Source organism: Schistocerca americana, chromosome 4 (assembly GCF_021461395.2).
Source record: "Schistocerca americana isolate TAMUIC-IGC-003095 chromosome 4, iqSchAmer2.1, whole genome shotgun sequence".
NCBI lineage: Eukaryota > Metazoa > Arthropoda > Insecta > Orthoptera > Acrididae > Schistocerca > Schistocerca americana.
The window spans coordinates 563,034,283-563,052,492 of NC_060122.1; the positions used below are offsets into that span (position 1 = coordinate 563,034,283).

Consider the following 18,210-nt stretch of genomic DNA (forward strand, 5'->3'; position numbering starts at 1 on the left):
GACTGTCGATTTCATCATCGTTCGTAGCTGACTGCTGCTTGTGGAATATGTGAAGCAAGCAGTACAAGAACAGCAATAAAACAAGACGCTGTGCAGGAAACTGCTGGTACATTTGGTAGAATACTGACAAAGACAGCAGAGAAAAGAAAATAAGCTCATTTGTCGTACCTTTCTTCGAAATTTAGGAAGTACTCAAGGCTCTGGAATGAATCTCCCGTTGACAAAAAGCTAAGACTAACAGCATGTCTGGATGTAACTGCTTTCCTGAAATTTCTACTTTTTTTAAGAAACAGTGATACCATATATTCCAGAAATTCAAAATCTTTAGATGATATCCAAGTGAAATTATGAAAACTAGAGCTGTCTTTCATACTGAGTTTCCATACGGAGCAAGTTTTTCCCACCATTTGTTCATGGTATACTTTTAGAAGATTGTATTGTGTTGTATGGAACTGGGGACCTATAAAGGATGGAGAGGCTTCGTTCACGCCTTAGCCCACAGTGGTACACAACAGCCTACAGCAGTCCACTCATCCCACTGCCGCTCCACACCGAACCCAGGCCTATTGTGCGGTTCGAACCCTTCGAACCACCCCCACCCCACCCCACCCCCTCCCCTTCTCGCACCAGACGAGTGTAACTCCAATGTTTGCATGTTAGAGTAATTATGGTGTATGCGTACGTGGAGAAAGTGTTTGCGCAGTAATCGCCGACATAGTGTAAAGCAGGTGTAATAAGGGGAACTGGCCGGCACACTGGACCTCGGCACTGATCCGCCAGGCGGATTCGTGGTGGCGACCGGCACGCCTTCCCGCCTGGAAAACTGCGTTAGACCGCACGGCTAACCGGGCGGGCCTTTTAGAAGATACTCAACTATTTTCCGTGTTTAGATCACCTACAATACTCAGATATTTCAGTTAGTGTAAAACCGCTAAAAATATTAACATGTTGCATACTCTTTACAGTATATCATAGCTTTGCATGTATAAGACTGCTGCTACTACTACTAGCCTAGTGGAAACTACATCGAGAAAAACAAGAGCACGAAACGAAAGTAAATACCCTCTGACGCAACCACAGGCCGGAAAGAGAGTGACACCTGTTCCGGAACTACAAGAAGTGGAAAGAACAGAATACCGCTATTTGTCAATTTTCTGGAATCCCTGATGGCCAGTGGTTATTTCCAGAGCAATACGAAAGTATTTTGTTCACTCCAGTAACTATCCTCACTGGAAATATCATTGGGTTCTGCAACATTTAAATGGAGTCAGGCACACAGTTACCAACTTCAAGGTTACCTGTTGTGGGAGCCTGTTAACTGCCAGAGAACAAGAACTGTGAGTGAATACAACTGCTAGAGAAAAGTACTGACCTTTGACATTTCTTTCCATAGTCGCTCGAATTCCTTATGGTAACTATTTGTACTACCCTCCAAAACTAAACTGACTCACAAAGCGGTGACTCAAGGGAACAAGCGTACATGTGCAATGCCTTTACGGTCGCTCCCATCAGACACCACTCTGACATTAGCTTTATTTGTCTCTGCGCACAAAATACACTCCTGGAAATTGAAATAAGAACACCGTGAATTCATTGTCCCAGGAAGGGGAAACTTTATTGACACATTCCTGGGGTCAGATACATCACATGATCACACTGACAGAACCACAGGCACATAGACACAGGCAACAGAGCATGCACAATGTCGGCACTAGTACAGTGTATATCCACCTTTCGCAGCAATGCAGGCTGCTATTCTCCCATGGAGACGATCGTAGAGATGCTGGATGTAGTCCTGTGGAACGGCTTGCCATGCCATTTCCACCTGGCGCCTCAGTTGGACCAGCGTTCGTGCTGGACGTGCAGACCGCGTGAGATGACGCTTCATCCAGTCCCAAACATGCTCAATGGGGGACAGATCCGGAGATCTTGCTGGCCAGGGTAGTTGACTTACACCTTCTAGAGCACGTTGGGTGGCACGGGATACATGCGGACGTGCATTGTCCTGTTGGAACAGCAAGTTCCCTTGCCGGCCTAGGAATGGTAGAACGATGGGTTCGATGACGGTTTGGATGTACCGTGCACTATTCAGTGTCCCCTCGACGATCACCAGTGGTGTACGGCCAGTGTAGGAGATCGCTCCCCACACCATGATGCCGGGTGTTGGCCCTGTGTGCCTCGGTCGTATGCAGTCCTGATTGTGGCGCTCACCTACACGGCGCCAAACACGCATACGACCATCATTGGCACCAAGGCAGAAGCGACTCTCATCGCTGAAGACGACACGTCTCCATTCGTCCCTCCATTCACGCCTGTCGCGACACCACTGGAGGCGGGCTGCACGATGTTGGGGCGTGAGCGGAATACGGCCTAACGGTGTGCGGGACCGTAGCCCAGCTTCATGGAGACGGTTGCGAATGGTCCTCGCCGATACCCCAGGAGCAACAGTGTCCCTAATTTGCTGGGAAGTGGCGGTGCGGTCCCCTACGGCACTGCGTAGGATCCTACGGTCTTGGCGTGCATCCGTGCGTCGCTGCGGTCCGGTCCCAGGTCGACGGGCACGTGCACCTTCCGCCGACCACTGGCGACAACATCGATGTACTGTGGAGACCTCACGCCCCACGTGTTGAGCAATTCGGCGGTACGTCCACCCGGCCTCCCACATGCCCACTATACGCCCTCGCTCAAAGTCCGTCAACTGCACATACGGTTCACGTCCACACTGTCGCGGCATGCTACCAGTGTTAAAGACTGCGATGGAGCTCCGTATGCCACGGCAAACTGGCTGACACTGACGGCGGCGGTGCACAAATGCTGCGCAGCTAGCGCCATTCGACGGCCAACACCGCGGTTCCTGGTGTGTCCGCTGTGCCGTGCGTGTGATCATTGCCTGTACAGCCCTCTCGCAGTGTCCGGAGCAAGTATGGTGGGTCTGACACACCGGTGTCAATGTGTTCTTTTTTCCGTTTCCAGGAGTGTAGTACATAGTTCTATCAACAGATAGTGCGCAGTCACAGTTATTTCCATGGCGTATGGAGCACCTTCCAGATGGCGTGTTCTCTCCGTTGTAACCATATCTCAGATGAGTTGACGTGAAACAGTAGTACGATCTTCGGTAAACAGGTGGCGTGGGGAACTGTCGCCACATCAATTATTATTATTATTTTTTTAGTCAGAAACGTTAGAGGACAGTTTACATTCCTGCGAATTAAGAGCACCAATAAAATTCATGTTGCTCCTTATCACAAATACTTTGCTGTTTATTTCCGAATTGTGGCGATTTCCGAGTGTACGGTTAGGCAGGAACCTAAGAGGAGAGATTGAATTGCTACAAGTGAAATGATGAGCATTGACATTCATATTCTTCCATGTCAGAAATATTTCGCATGATGCGCATCCCAAACATAATCCCCTAAAGCATTCTTGCTACAACTGAGATTCTCCTATCACACACGTCCATAAACATCAACTTGACGCAACAGCGATCGACCAATCGATATCTCTGTTTGTAACATTGACAGTGGATTCGTCTCACGTCTCCCGTCTCCACAACGCGCTAAAATAATGTTAGCTCTGCCATCACCCATGGTGTGAACTGCCTGTCTTTTGTGCCGTTTATAACTTGTTTAGTCACATCAAATTTCAATAGTAAGAAAACGCGACGAAGTCAAGTGAGACATTGAGTAAGAATGTAGAATGGTGGGAAGAAACGTAAAAACAGGGAATTTTCAGCATTTGTTCTTCTGGATTTTTCACAGGGGGCTACAAATTTATAGTGTGCATTTGTGAAAAACATGAAATTGGAGAAATTAAAATCGAAGTTCCACTGTAGATGTAAATGATTTAAGAGCGAAAGCAACAACTTACCAAATGATACTAGACTAAACATTTCCTAGCTTTTACACACACACACACACACACACACACACACACACACACACACACACACACCCTGCAGTTTGTAGGGGTGAGCAAGAAATCGCATATCTGTTATAAATCACATTGATAGAGAAGTCACAGATATCACAACAATAATTTTACAGAATCTAGCTGCGATTTCAGTCACACTAGGGGTCACAGGTAGCCTTTAACATTCTACGCTGTGTACCATCTGTTGGCAAATTTCGTCCTTCTTCCTGTGAACCATTTGTCTAGCGATTTCCGTGACAAGTCGCAAGTAGCAACTAAAAAGCACTGTTAACGTTAGATGCTGTATGCCATCTGTTGTCCTACATCTGTACCTCGTTCTAAGAACCTTGTGCCTCACGATATGCATATATTACATGCTTACGGTCGAAGAAATGAACCAAGAAGCTAATTTTCTCTGAGAACAATTTTATACTCGGTTGAGAATTGCTGCAGCTGAGAAATGTGACGACTGAATAAAGGTTGTGCTAATAGATAGACCTCTAGCATAGTCTGGAATTTTTGTGACATATTTAAACACTCTTTTCATTAGCTAAAACTGCAGGGTAATTTCAAAAACACATATCGTGCATAAACTACTAAAAATGCAATCTGGTGCCTACTGTGTAAGTTTTACCAAATGTTTAACAACTGTTTTCACAAGACAAATGTTTTTTCTTCTTCTTCTTCTTCTCCTCCTCCTCCTCCTCCTCCTCCTCCTCCTCCTCCTCCTCTCTTTCCCACCCCCCACCCCTTACTTTTGTCTATTGCATTAGCACTTTTCACAATGTCAACTTGTGACTGTAAGATCAGTGCTTTCCACTGTTTTCACTTGCATATCATCAATATTAAAACACACAGCCTTCCAACCTAACCTGGACCTTGGGCTATACTACAGGTCACTCTGTGATCACAGCAAACATTCAAAACAGGAGAGCTGGATGGATCAGTATCACACTCTAGAAAATCTTTATCACTAAATACAAGGCAGAAGATTTTGGTTATGGGATGAAAGATCAGAATGCAGTTTTCTTAAATCACTCACAGTGTAGTTCACGTTAATTTATCATCCCTTTCAAATCACATAATGACTTCTCAATGACACACTGTGCCAATACTCATTTTGCACAATTATGGTATCAATTATGGCTCTTATATGGTGCGAATTCTTCAAGGGTCATTTTGAATCTTCACAATTATCTCTTCTAGACGTGGATTGGTACATAGAACAGTCAGTAATCAAAATGGGAACTGCGTCTGGAAAATCACTAGGATTATTAATTATTTATAGTGCTACTAATTACTAGCAATGTAATTCGCATTATACAACTGCTAATACTTCTGGGAATGAAAGCAGTTGAGGGGGAGAGGGGGGTGGGGGGGGGTTCACACTTAAAGACTAACCTTATTTCTGATGAAGGCCAAATAAAGATGCTGTGACAAATTTTCCAGTTCTGTTGTCACAGATATTTTGAATTATTGCTATATTGAGTGACTGACAATGTTGTTCAGAATCTTGTGACCGTAGTAATGTGGTTAGAATCCATGTTCTAAACATGAACTTCTATGGTTCTGTGCGATATTTATGTTATGATTCTCAGCATCACACATCAATATTTTCACAATTTTAATATTTTCCATTAATATAAAACTAAATCCAAAAGGAGAACATACGTAAAACATGCTTAATACTGACTGTTTTGTTAAGATGAAATCTTGTCTGTGGGCAAGCATTTCTTTCGTATACCGTATGACAACTGAGGAAGAATCGTTAGAAATATTAATAGTACCATTTCAGGCAACTTTTTTTCAATTGGGTTTCTGAAATGTTACATTAGGCCCTCATAAATAATTGCCTATACATGCGAGAACATATTTCTTGATTGCATTGACACAGTTCACTTCTTACTTGTGCCTAATGACAGTGTAACATCTATGCTGATAAATCGCAGAAATCGTGTAAAGTGCAGAAATCGCATAAATCACAGGAGTAGCAGAAATAGCAGAGGGATACAGGTCGTGAATTCATTAACTGCGACAAATCACAGTGAAGAATCGCAGTTTAGCCTGTCCCCAGTAGCTTAAATGGGGTGGGAGGTTGTGTCGAGTGGAATGGAAGAGGGAGGCCAGGAATGGGAAGGGCGACAGGAAAGACTAGCCGATTGGAAGGAGATTGCAAGTTCAAGGGATAAGAATGTGGGAGGGACGGGTTCAGAGGCACACGACGGGAATGCAATACGGGCACCAGCACTGGGGAATTTATGCGGTGCACAATATGGGGACATGGAGTGTGGATTGGGAGGGCGTGATGAAACAGAGGAAGTGGAAAGTGTGGGAAGAGAGTGTATGTGTTGGTGTCCTCAGCCCAATGAGACTTTGACCTCCACATGGGTCCATCCATATATCTGTCCATATCTAGCCCACTTATGATTAACAGTATCATTATTTTGATAGCTGTCACTATATTCACACAAACAAATCACACCCATATAGTCTGGGCGTCTGCAGTAATGAAAATTTCCTTGCTCAATATACTGAAGGTCTCGCTAAGGCCTACACACACTGGCACTATCCTCCAAATATTGTCCACAGACAGAGTTCCTGCACCGCATCCTAACAGTAAAAAGATGAAAATATCACCCTGGACTGGCACAACTCAACCACATCCTCCATCAGAGCTTTGACAATTTATCACCATTCCTGGAAATGAGGAACATCCTTCTCATCCCTCCCAAAATGGTATTTTGCTGCCAACACAATCAGTGCAATATTCTGATTCATCATTATGCCAAAATCACTCCCTGTCTCTTGCCACATAGGTCATATCCCTGTGGAAGAACCAAGTGTGCAAGATCTGCCTGATACACTCACTCAGCACATCTTACTCCAGTCCCATCACAGGTTAATCTTATCCCATCAGAGGCAAGGCCACCTGTGAAAGAGGCCATTGAGGGAGTACCAAAATTTTGGGGTTTTAGTTTAGGAGATCGTCATAAATATTTTTCAATTTTAAATTCCTGTACTCTTAGTGTGTATTGTGAATGAGCAAAAATGCTATATTGTGTCATTGAAATGACTCCAGTTAATGTCAAATAAGATTTCAATTTTGTAAATAAATGATTTATTTATGTACCTGTACTAGATTAGGTTTCTGCATGCATTCTGTAATTTATGTTTGACATGTTCGTTGGGCTGCATGATTTGTTGTGGGCACAGCAACTAATACTGTGATATCAACACAGGTGTAGCAGAATGATGTATAAATAGGAATGTCAGTTGGATATTACAGACAGTCGTTTGAGATCCTTTACCTTGGAAAGGTCAATTGTATCTACATGTGGCAATAAATCGAATTGTTACTCTCAAGTCCAGGACTACTCAGCGAAGTAGGCTCGAACAGTATGTGTACAAGGCATGTTCAGATAGTTGAAAAACAAATTACAGGATTCTGTTGACAATGTTTCGACTTAATCACCATCTTATTCACTACATATGGTGAGCTGTCGCACAAACTTCTGTATGCCCTCCTTGAAGAACTCTCCCATCAGCTCTTTCCCCCACTTCGGAACCTCTTTCTGGACCACTTGTGTGTACCTTTACAGAGGTGAAAAATGGATTATCTGATGGCCCCAAGTCAGGGAAATACAAGGATAGTGCAAAATGTGAGGAGCTCGTTGCCATGTAGAAAGCACACTACTCTTGTCAGCATTCCCTTCCTTTTGTTTGTAATATTCCTTTTGAGTTTTTTTAGGGTCTCACAATATCGTTCTACATTGATGGTCTCTGTAGAGGCAGAAATGCAACCAAGTGATGCGTTTTCGGTCCCAAGACACTGGAGCCTTGATTTTTTGGCCTGAAATTGTGGCTTTGAATTTTTCGATAGGTGGGGGAATTGGTGTGAGCCACTGTGACGAGTTTTTATCTCAGGGGTGTAATAAGCCACTCCATCTCAAATCACAATAGAGATCAGAAAATCCTCACCTTCCAATTCAGGTCACTCGAGAAATTCACAGACACTAATGACCCGACTTTTCCTGTGCTGTTCTGTCAGCCGTTCTAGGACCCATCTTCCACACAGTTTCTGATATCCTAGCACTTCTTTGAGTGTCTTATATAAGAGACTTCTGGAAAGTTGTGGCAACATTACCAAAATTTCATTCACTGTAACTTACTTGAGCATTGCTTTAACTACCTCCTGCTTCCCTGTGATGAATCAGCCTCACTCCTGACAACTCCCCCCACTTCTACCTCAAAATGCTGTTCTCCCACCCATTCCAAACACAACATATGCTAGTCAACCTCTGTGCTACTACCAGCCACCTACAGCTCAGGTATCATCTTATGGAAGAACCTTGAGGAAGACCTATTCCATATACCCACATACTATCACCAACTGGAGTCCTTTTTAGGGCATTGCCTATTTGGTCAGAACTAGGGCCACATGGGAAACAGCTGTGTCATCTGCCAGCAGCAGCACAAATACTGTGCAACATTCTGCACACATCAAAAAAAGTTTTGCATCACCCCGATTCCCAGAACTCCTCAAGATAGCCGTTGACTGTGGGTATTGTATCACAGACACAGTCCCTTTGACCGTTCAGAGATGTCACTAAACCCGCTCATGCACGAGCAACGCCTATTAGATGGAGGGCGTCTGACAGCCGATCAGTTCCAGTCATTCCACCAGGAAGGAGATACACGGTTTGTCTTGTCTGTAGTTCAACCATGCCTAGACGTTCAATACTGCGGTTTGATCCGTCCCCATTGTTACTTTGTGCCAGGAAGGGCTCTCAACAAGGGAAGTGCCCAGGCGTCTTGGAGTGAACCAAAGCGATGTTGTTTGGACACGGAGAAGATATAGAGAGACAGGAACTGTCGATGACATGCCTTGCTCAGGCTACCCAAGGGCTTCTAGTGCAGTGGATGACCGCTACCTACGGAATATGGCTCTGAGGAACCTTGACAGCAATGCCATCATGTTGAATAACGCTTTTCGTGAAGCCACAGGACATTGTGTTACAACTCAAACTGTGCACAGTAGGCTGCATGATATGTAGCTTCACTCCCGACGTCCATGGCGAGGTCCATCTCTGCAACCACGACACCATGCAGCGCAGTACAGACAGGCCCAACAACTTGCCAAATGGACCGCTCAGGATTGGCACAATGTTCTCTTCACCGATGAGTGTTGCATATGCTTTCAACCAGACAATCGTCTGAGACATGTTTGGAAGCAACCCAGTCAGGCTGAACGCCTTAGGCACACTGTTCAGCGAGTGCAGTGAGGTGGATTTTCCCTGCTGTCTGTACGATAAGTGAATGCCATCCTCTGATTGATAGTGCAGTCATATTGGTGAGGCATTTGTCTTCATGGACGACAGTTCATACACGCATTGTGCACATCTTGTGAATGACTTCCTTCACGATAACGACATCACTCGACTAGAGTGACCAGCAGGTTCTCTATATATGAACCCTATTGAACATGCTTGTGATAGATTGAGAAGGTCTGTTTATGGACGACATGATCCACCAACCACTCTGAGGGATCCACGCCGAATCGCCATTGAGGAGTGGGACAATCTGGACCAACAGTGCCTTAATGAACTAATGGATAGCATGCCAGGATGAATACAGGCATTCAGCAATGCAAGAGGACGTGCTACTAGGTATTAGAGGTACCGGTGTGTACAGAGGTCTCGCTACATTGTGGTACAACATGCAATGTGTGGTTTTCATGAGCAATAAAAAGGGCGGAAATGATGTTTATGTTGATCTCTATTCCAATTTTCTGTATAGGTTCCAGAACTGAGGAGATGCAAAACTTTTTTTTTTTAATGTGTGTATATAGACGTAACAACTAACCAGCTGTCCACCCTTATTGACTAGTCACCACCAAGCTATGGGTATTCACAAACACTCCACCTGGCTGCTGAGAATGCAGCACACTACATCAGCAGTGACTTGAACGGCTGTTTCATGCTAACAGAATCATCCAAGCATGAGTCCACATTCAACCTTAGAAGAGACAGCACGTATTATAACCAAATATAGCCACAACTGATTCAGAGGTAATGGTTTAAGTCTTAATCTCACAGGGACTCATATCATGTCATTTCAAAAAAGCAATAATGAACTGTTTGCACTAGAAGTAGATGTTAATGGTCATACACTATATGAAACACTGTAAAATTTCTTTCAGTAATTTGTATAACCAGTAAAAATGGTTGAACACATGAATAAATTAATCAAAAAGTTCAGTTCACTTAGAATAAATTAAAATTTTTAGATTTGCTAGCGACATTATAAGTCGATAAGAGATGGCAAAACAGTTCAGACAACCAAAAATATCTTTTGAATGTGGTATTACAGGAGAATGCTGGACATTAAACATACATAGATCAGATAAGTAGTGGGAAGGCAGGTAACTGAATTGGGGAGAAAAGAGAATAATGTCTCAACTTGATTAAAAGAAGGGATCAAATGACAGACAAATCCTGAGACATCAAGGAATTGTCAGTGTCATAGTAGACAGAAGTGTGTGTGTGTGTGTCAGAAGAAAAGCAGAGTGGGAATAAAAAAATGTCAAGGGAGATCAAGAGTTGACTACAGTAAGCAGGCTCAAATCGGTGTGGATTGCAGTAGTTATGCAGAAGTGAAGCTAACTTGGAGAGTTGCATCAAATCAGTCTTTATTTCATTGTTCTATTGAATTATACTGAGCAGTGCGTTCAGTATTCCAAGACAGTTTACTGCCTTGTATTTTATTGGTGTGAATTTTTTATACAGAGATGAAAGTTTTGAAAATGTTACAGTACTGTATGCTATTTAACTTGTAAAGTGTCTATAATGGCATAAAAGCTGCAGAAAAATTTTCTGTTGAAGAACATTAATTGCTTATGTGATGAAATGGGTTATGCTTCCATTAAGAAGTTCAAATGTACTTCCATCATAAATCACTCTCTTACATCGGTTATTAATTTTTACAAAGATCATATTGTAATCCGTATGGCAAAAACAATTAGACAATATGAAAATGTCTGCACTTAGTTGAGCTGGAAATGGGTGCTTAGCTAAAATGTGTGACGAAATCTGATGTAAAATTAGTTCAAAACTGCCCATCCTACAGAAAAGACTTTTCAACCAAGAAGACTCCACAGACATTAATTCATTATCAGACACGTGAAGCTGATTAGACCAATATTTCTGTAGATACAAATACAAGCTTATCAGCAGATCGATTATCATCACTGGTATTTCGCAAATTGGTCCTAAAGGGAAAAAAAAGTTATGAAAAGTGATAGATGCATCAGCTTGAATTTTTAAAAAAATTCAGCAGCAAAGCCTCTGCTGTGGCTAACAGCAGGTTCATGGCAATGAATGTGTTGAACAGACTATGGAAGAATATTGTATTTCAAAATGAATAGCAGAAGCAGGAAGAAGTTGAAAATGGCAAAAGGAACTCTGGCATCCATTGACAGAAGCACCTAGAAAACATAGAGCAATTTAGTTTTTTGTTTTTCAGTCAAAGAAGACTGTTTCCACTCGAGAATGAGAATAACAAATATTTTTGAAATAATAGGTCATCTGATTTGTATAGAAGTAAGAAATAAAACAGATTATAGAAATATTTAACGCATTTCATTTACTGTACATGATTTTGAGTTTCATTTAAATGCGCATCTAAACTCTTCTGTCACATTTTGACAAATCATTTCACAAAATATTAAACCAATCTTTTTGTCTCTTCCCAGAAAAGTTTTGCAGTGTTTTATATTCTCGAAATGTCCTATATTTAGTTCTTCATTAATAGGAAGGCTATTTGACGGTTAAATATCGCACCAATGTAACTTTTTATGCACAAAATAGCTAGTTCTTGAAGAGATGAACTTTTTGACTCTTCTACATACCTAGCCACAGCTTTTCATGGAATACATAAATTTTCCCTTGAATCACTAGTTATAATGCAAAACTAGATCTCACTCTGGTGAATTTTATCCCAGTTGGTAATTTTTCATTCTTCGTTTGGCAATGAAAATTGGGGCTAAAACTCGTTGTGTAATTTATAGGGAGTGTTGTTTTCGCTCTGCTCAACATCTGACCAAAATCCCAGAAGCGACAGTACTTGCTAGTGGGTAGTTTGAGAGAAAAGAATGTTGCTTATGAAACAGAAATGGACCTGGAGCTGGATTTTCATAATTCTGTGAATTACATCCAATCTGGTGTGCAGCTAGGTGCAGCAGGTTCACACTTGGTATCCACAATACACCACAGTGTAATAATGTTGTTGGTAGAGGTACATCCAACACAAGGATCAATATAATTATTTTTTTTATTTACAAATATTAGAACATTTTTTGCGTCTTAGCTGGAAAGGCACCAAAATGAAGAGACTCAAATGCAGTAATATTAAGAATTATAGAATCAGGAGTGACCATTTTAAGACACATGGTGTTAAAAATAGACAAATTTTGTGTTCTGATAACTTGAGAGATCACCCTTATAGCAAAGTTTACAATTCACTAGTTTTCTGACAACGTATTTTTTCAGCATGTTTGAAGACACTATTCCATGGGCAATGCTTTCCGAACCTCATTTATCTATTTTGCAAGATGATGAGCTGCAAGATCCTAGCTCTACTAGTTCAGACACAATGGCTTGCCAAACATGACAATTTTTTTCAAATGTTACTAATTGTGAAGAAAGTAGCTTTTGTGAAAATGCCTCTTTTACCTTCAAGAAGTAGATGATATAGCTGAAACTTGACAGTTGCTCATCCAGGTCCGCTAGGAACAGTCTGTACACATTGTTTTTCAGCATACTTTTCTCTCAGTGTCAAGGTAGTGAAGTCATTTTCACTGAAGTCTGAAGATATAGAAATTACAGGACATAATTTCATGCGTGTTGAAGTTCAGGAATGTCTCTCTTTACCTTGCACTGTCTTTGCAGCAGAATTGATGATAAATTTTAGAGCCCTCCACTTCCTCAAGAAAAAATTGATAACCAATTTTTGATATTCAGTGACTGCATTAGACTGCAGGCTATTGACCATTGCTGTCCTCACCACCCAATAGAGTTTATCTGTTACTCATTTTGATCTGTCATACTGCATACTCAGTCAGTTAACTGCATTGCAGTAAACATTGGGTCTTAGGTACTCATTATTGTCAGTGCTGGCTGGTTGTGAAATGACAATCAGGCAGGATTTGCACTGTCTCGGAGAGAATAACCTTTATTTCAAGCTTAAATGTTGTTACCAATACTCAGGCCAGAGGGGGTGATTGTGGGTGGATCATGTTCTGCCGCATTTTGAATCTTAGTGATCATATCTGTAGCACTTGCATATGTGTTCATTCCCTTTTTCACCTTGCTTTTATTGTCTTTCACATACTTTTCTGATATTTGCTACTCACTTAAGTTTTTACACCATTTTACTCACTTTGACCTTCCCTTTGTGTACTCTGAGGTGTCTTGTTTATTATGTCATTGTTTTACACACACCTGTTGTCAGTTGAGGATGTGGTGTGGGATGAGAGGAAGGGGTTTGGTGGGGAAGGGAGAGGGACTTCCCTCTTACTATAGATGAGCCCTGAGGAGCCCCTATCTGTCTGTGACGTACAAACAAGTTTGCTTATATTCCTCATATTCATTTCCTGTAAATGTTGTATACTTAGCACTGTCAGTGATCTGGACTTCCTTGCCTTACTATTTATTGTGAACCATGGTAACAAACTTGAACACTGTTTACTTCAGGTTAGTGACACTGTCCTTTGTGGACTTCCTCTGCAAACGAGGAACTGATGACTTCATAGTTTGTTCCTTTAATCCCCCTTATAAATGGTTTCATTAAGGTCACATTCCAAACAAATACTTTCAGAAAATACTTCTTTACTATTCAAGTTCACGATATTTATCACCTAGATTAGAATAGTACTCATCTCTTACATCTATCCCTTTTGGAAAGCTTTTCTTGTTAATACCACTCTATGTTTTATGTCCTCTCTACTTGTGTCATCGTGGGCTATTTTGCTACCAAAACAATCCAAAACTAGTCTACTTTAAGCACCTCATTTTGTAATGGAATTGTCTCAGTATTGCCTGACGTAATTCGACTACACATTGTTACTTTCGTTTTACTTGTACTTATTTCTGTCTGATAACCCTTTCCAAGACATTATCCATCTGGTTCAATGTACCTTAAAGAGTCCTTTGTCATTGATAAACCTTAAAAATAGCTACATCACTCTCTACTCAGCTGTTGTTTTAATAAGCTTTTATGCAACTTCAAAAAGGCCACTGTGGATGTTGATATACAGGAAAAGTAAACTACCATTTTAATATGAACATTAGTTTTAACAGGTTTTTACACCCTCAAATCAAAATGTTCTAAATTATAGAGACAATAGCTAATAAGATACTCTTTTACAGAGTATCTGAGGGTTTACAGTTTCCTGTCATCACCCTCAAGATGTTTGCGTCACAACATAAAACGCCATTCTGAACCTTTGAGAAGGATACATTGTGTATACGACGAATTCCCCCCCAAAGAACCATGGACCTTGCTGTTGGTGGGGAGGCTTACGTACCTCAGCGATACAGATAGCCGTACCGTAGCTGCAACCACAACGGAGGGGTATCTGTTGAGAGGCCAGACAAATGTGTGGTTCCTGAAGAGGGGCAGCAGCCTTTTCAGTAGTTGCAGGGGTAACAGTCTGGATGATTGACTGATCTGGCCTTGTAACAATAACCAAAACGGCCTTGCTGTGCCGGTACTGCGAACGGCTGAAAGCAAGGCGTCCTCTTGAGTAAAATATTCCAGAGGTAAAATAGTCCCCCATTCGGATCTCCGGGCGGGGACTACTCAGGAGGACGTTGCTATCAGGAGAAAGAAAACTGGCGTTCTATGGATCGGAGCGTGGAATGTCAGATCCCTTAATCGGGCAGGTAGGTTAGAAAATTTAAAAAGAGAAATGGATAGGTTAAAGTTGGATATAATGGGAATTAGTGAAGTTCGCTGGCAGGAGGAACAAGACTTTTGGTCAGGCGAATACAGGGTTATAAATACAAAATCAAATAGGAGTAATGCATGAGTCGGTTTAATAATGACAAAAAAAAAAATAGGAATACTGGTAAGCTACTACAAACAGCATAGTGAACGCATTATTGTGGCCAAGATAGATACGAAGTCCACGCCTACTACAGTAGTACAAGTTTATATGCCAACTAGCTCTGCAGATGACAAAGAAATTGAAGAAATGTATGATGAAATAAAAGAAATTATTCAGATAGTGAAGGGAGACGAAAATTTAATATCTTGGGTGACTGGAATTCGGTAGTAGGAAAGGTGAATATGGATTGGGGCTAAGAAATGAAAGAGGAAGCCGCCTGATAGAATTTTGCACAGAGCACAACTTAATCATAGCTATAGAATTTTGCACAGAGCACAACTTAATCATAGCTAACACTTGGTTCAAGAATCATAAAAGAAGATTGTATACATGGATGAAGCCTGGAGATACTGACAGATTTCAGATAGATTATATAATGGTAAGACAGAGATTTAGGAACCAGGTTTTAAATTGTAGGATATTTCCAGGGGCAGATGTGGACTCTGACCACAATCTATTGGTTATGAACTGTAGATTAAAAATGAAGAAACTGCAAAAAGGTGGGAATTTAAGGAGATGGGACCTGGATAAACTGACTAAACCAGAGATTTTACACAGTTTCAGGGAGAGCATAAGGGAACAATTGACAGGAATGGGGGAAAGAAATACAGTAGAAGAAGAATGGGCAGCTTTGAGAGATGAAGTAGTGATGAAGGCAGCAGAGGATCTAGTAGGTAAAAAGACGAGGGCTAGTAGAAATCCTTGGGTAACAGAAGAAATATTGAATTTAATTGATGAAAGGAGAAAATATAAAAATGCAGTAAATGAAGCAGGCAAAAAGTAATACAAACGTCTCAAAAATGAGATTGACAGGAAGTGCAGAATGGCTAAACAGGGATGGCTAGAGGACAAATGCGAGGATGTAGAGGCTTATCTCACTAGGGGTAAGATAGATACTGCCTACAGGAAAATTAAAGAGACCTTTGGAGAAAAGAGAACCACTTGTATGAATATCAAGAGCTGAGATGGAAACCCAGTTCTAAGCAAAGAAGGGAAAGCAGAAAGGTGGAAGGAGTGTATGGAGGGTCTATACAAGGGCGATGTGCTTGAGGACAATATTATGGAAATGGAAGAGGATGTAGGTGAAGATGAAATGGGAGATGCGATACTGCGTGAAGAGTTTGACAGAGCGCTGAAGGACCTGAGTCGAGGCAGGGCCCCGGGAGTGGACGGCATTCCATTGGAGCTGCTGACGGCCTGGGGAGAGCCAGTCCTGAGAAAACTCTACCATCTGGTGAGCAGGAAGTATGAGACAGGCGAAATGCCCTGAGACCTTAAGAGGAATATAATGATTCCAATCCCAAGGAAGGCAGGTGCTGACAGATGTGAAAATTACCGAACAGTCAGTTTAATGAGTAGCAAATGCAAGGTCCTAACGCGATTTCTTTACAAACGAATGGAAAAACTGGTAGAAGCCGACCTCGGGGAAGATCAGTTTGGATTCCGTAGAAATGTTGGAACACATGAGGCAATACTGACCCTACGACTTATCTTAGAAGAAAGATTAAGGAAAGGCAAACCTACATTTCTAGCATTTGTAGACTTAGAGAAAGCTTTTGACAATGTTGATTAGAAAACTCTCTTTCAAATTCTGAAGGTGGCAGGGGTAAAATACAGGGAGCGAAAGGCTATTTACAATTTGTACAGAAAGCAGATGGCAGTTATAAGAGTCGAGGGACATGAAAGGGAAGCAGTGGTTGGGAAGGGAGTGAGACGGGGTTGTAGCCTCTCTCCGATGTTATTCAATCTGTATATTGAGCAAGAAGTGAAGGAAACAAAAGAAAAATTCGGAGTAGGTACTGGAATCCATGGAGAAGAAATGAAAACTTTGAGGTTTGCCGATGACATTGTAGTTCTGTCAGAGACAGCAAAGAACTTGGAAGGGCAGTTGAACAGAATGGACAGTGTCGTGAAGGGAGGGTATAAGATGAACATCAACAAAAGCAAAACAAGGATAATGGAGTGTGGTCGAATTAAGTCGGGTGATGCTGAGGGAATTAGATTAGGAAATGAGACACTTAAATTAGTAAAGGAGTTTTGCTATTTGGGGAGCAAAATAACTGATGATGGTCGAAGTAGAGAGGATGTCAAATGTGGACTGGCAACAGCAGGGGGGGGGGGGGGGCATTTCTGAAGAAGAGAGGTTTGTTAACATCGAGTATGGATTTGAGTGTCAGGAAGTCGTTTCTGAAAGTATTTGTATGGGGCGTAGCCATGTATGGAAGTGAAACATGGACGATAACTAGTTTGGACACGAAGAGAATAGAAGCTTTCGAAATGTGGTGCTACAGAGGAATGCTGAAGATTAGATGGGTAGATCACGTAACTAATGAGGAAGTATTGAATAGGATGGGGAGAGGAGAAGTTTGTAGCGCTGCTTGACTGGAAGAAGGGATCGGTTGGTGGGACATGTTCTCAGGCATCAGGGGATTGCCAATTTAGTATTGGAGGGCAGCGTGGAGGGTAGGAGCCGTAGAGGGAGACCAAGAGATGAATACACTAAACAGATTTAGAAGGATGTAGGTTGCAGTAGGTACTGGGAGATGAAGGGGCTTGCACAGGATGGAGTAGCATGGAGAGCTGCATCAAACCAGTCTCAGGACCGAAGACCACAACAACAACAATGAATTATTTTATTATTTATTTTTTTAAGTATTGCAGTTGTGAACTTTAGTTTTCTTCAGAATTCGCTTTTGTTATTAATCACTGGTAACATTAGGGAGCAAGTGAGTTTAAGAATACCAAGTTTACTGAAGATGCTTTTGTAAGATGTTTGGTAATCAACTTTACAGAACATACTTATTGAATGCTTCTGTAGAATAAATGCTTTCTTTAACCTTAGTTGAATTGCCTCAGAAGATTATCCCATAGTACAGTATTGCTTGAGAGTATTCTAACAATTCTGTCTGTAGATGAATGCAAGGAGAGAATTTATAAATGCAAAGCTAACATTAATGTGGGTTTTTTTCCTCACTCTACATTACAGTATACCCTGTCTTCATTTGCCTCGAAGGAAAAGAATCTTCATTCTAAGTATATTTCACCACTCCACATTCCACATGGTTCATGATAGTTCCTATCTAGATTGTGACAGACTTTGGCATAACGACATAAAAGATGTTCTGACTACTCTTTCA

The 18,210-nt window shown here is 41.6% G+C and overlaps 1 protein-coding gene across 3 annotated transcripts in view; it reads left to right on the plus strand.

Annotated features, from left to right (window-relative positions):
• LOC124612921 overlaps window positions 1-18,210 on the plus strand; it is a 271,212-nt gene that overhangs the window by 53,520 nt on the left and 199,482 nt on the right. The gene's annotated exons all lie outside the window — the stretch shown is intronic.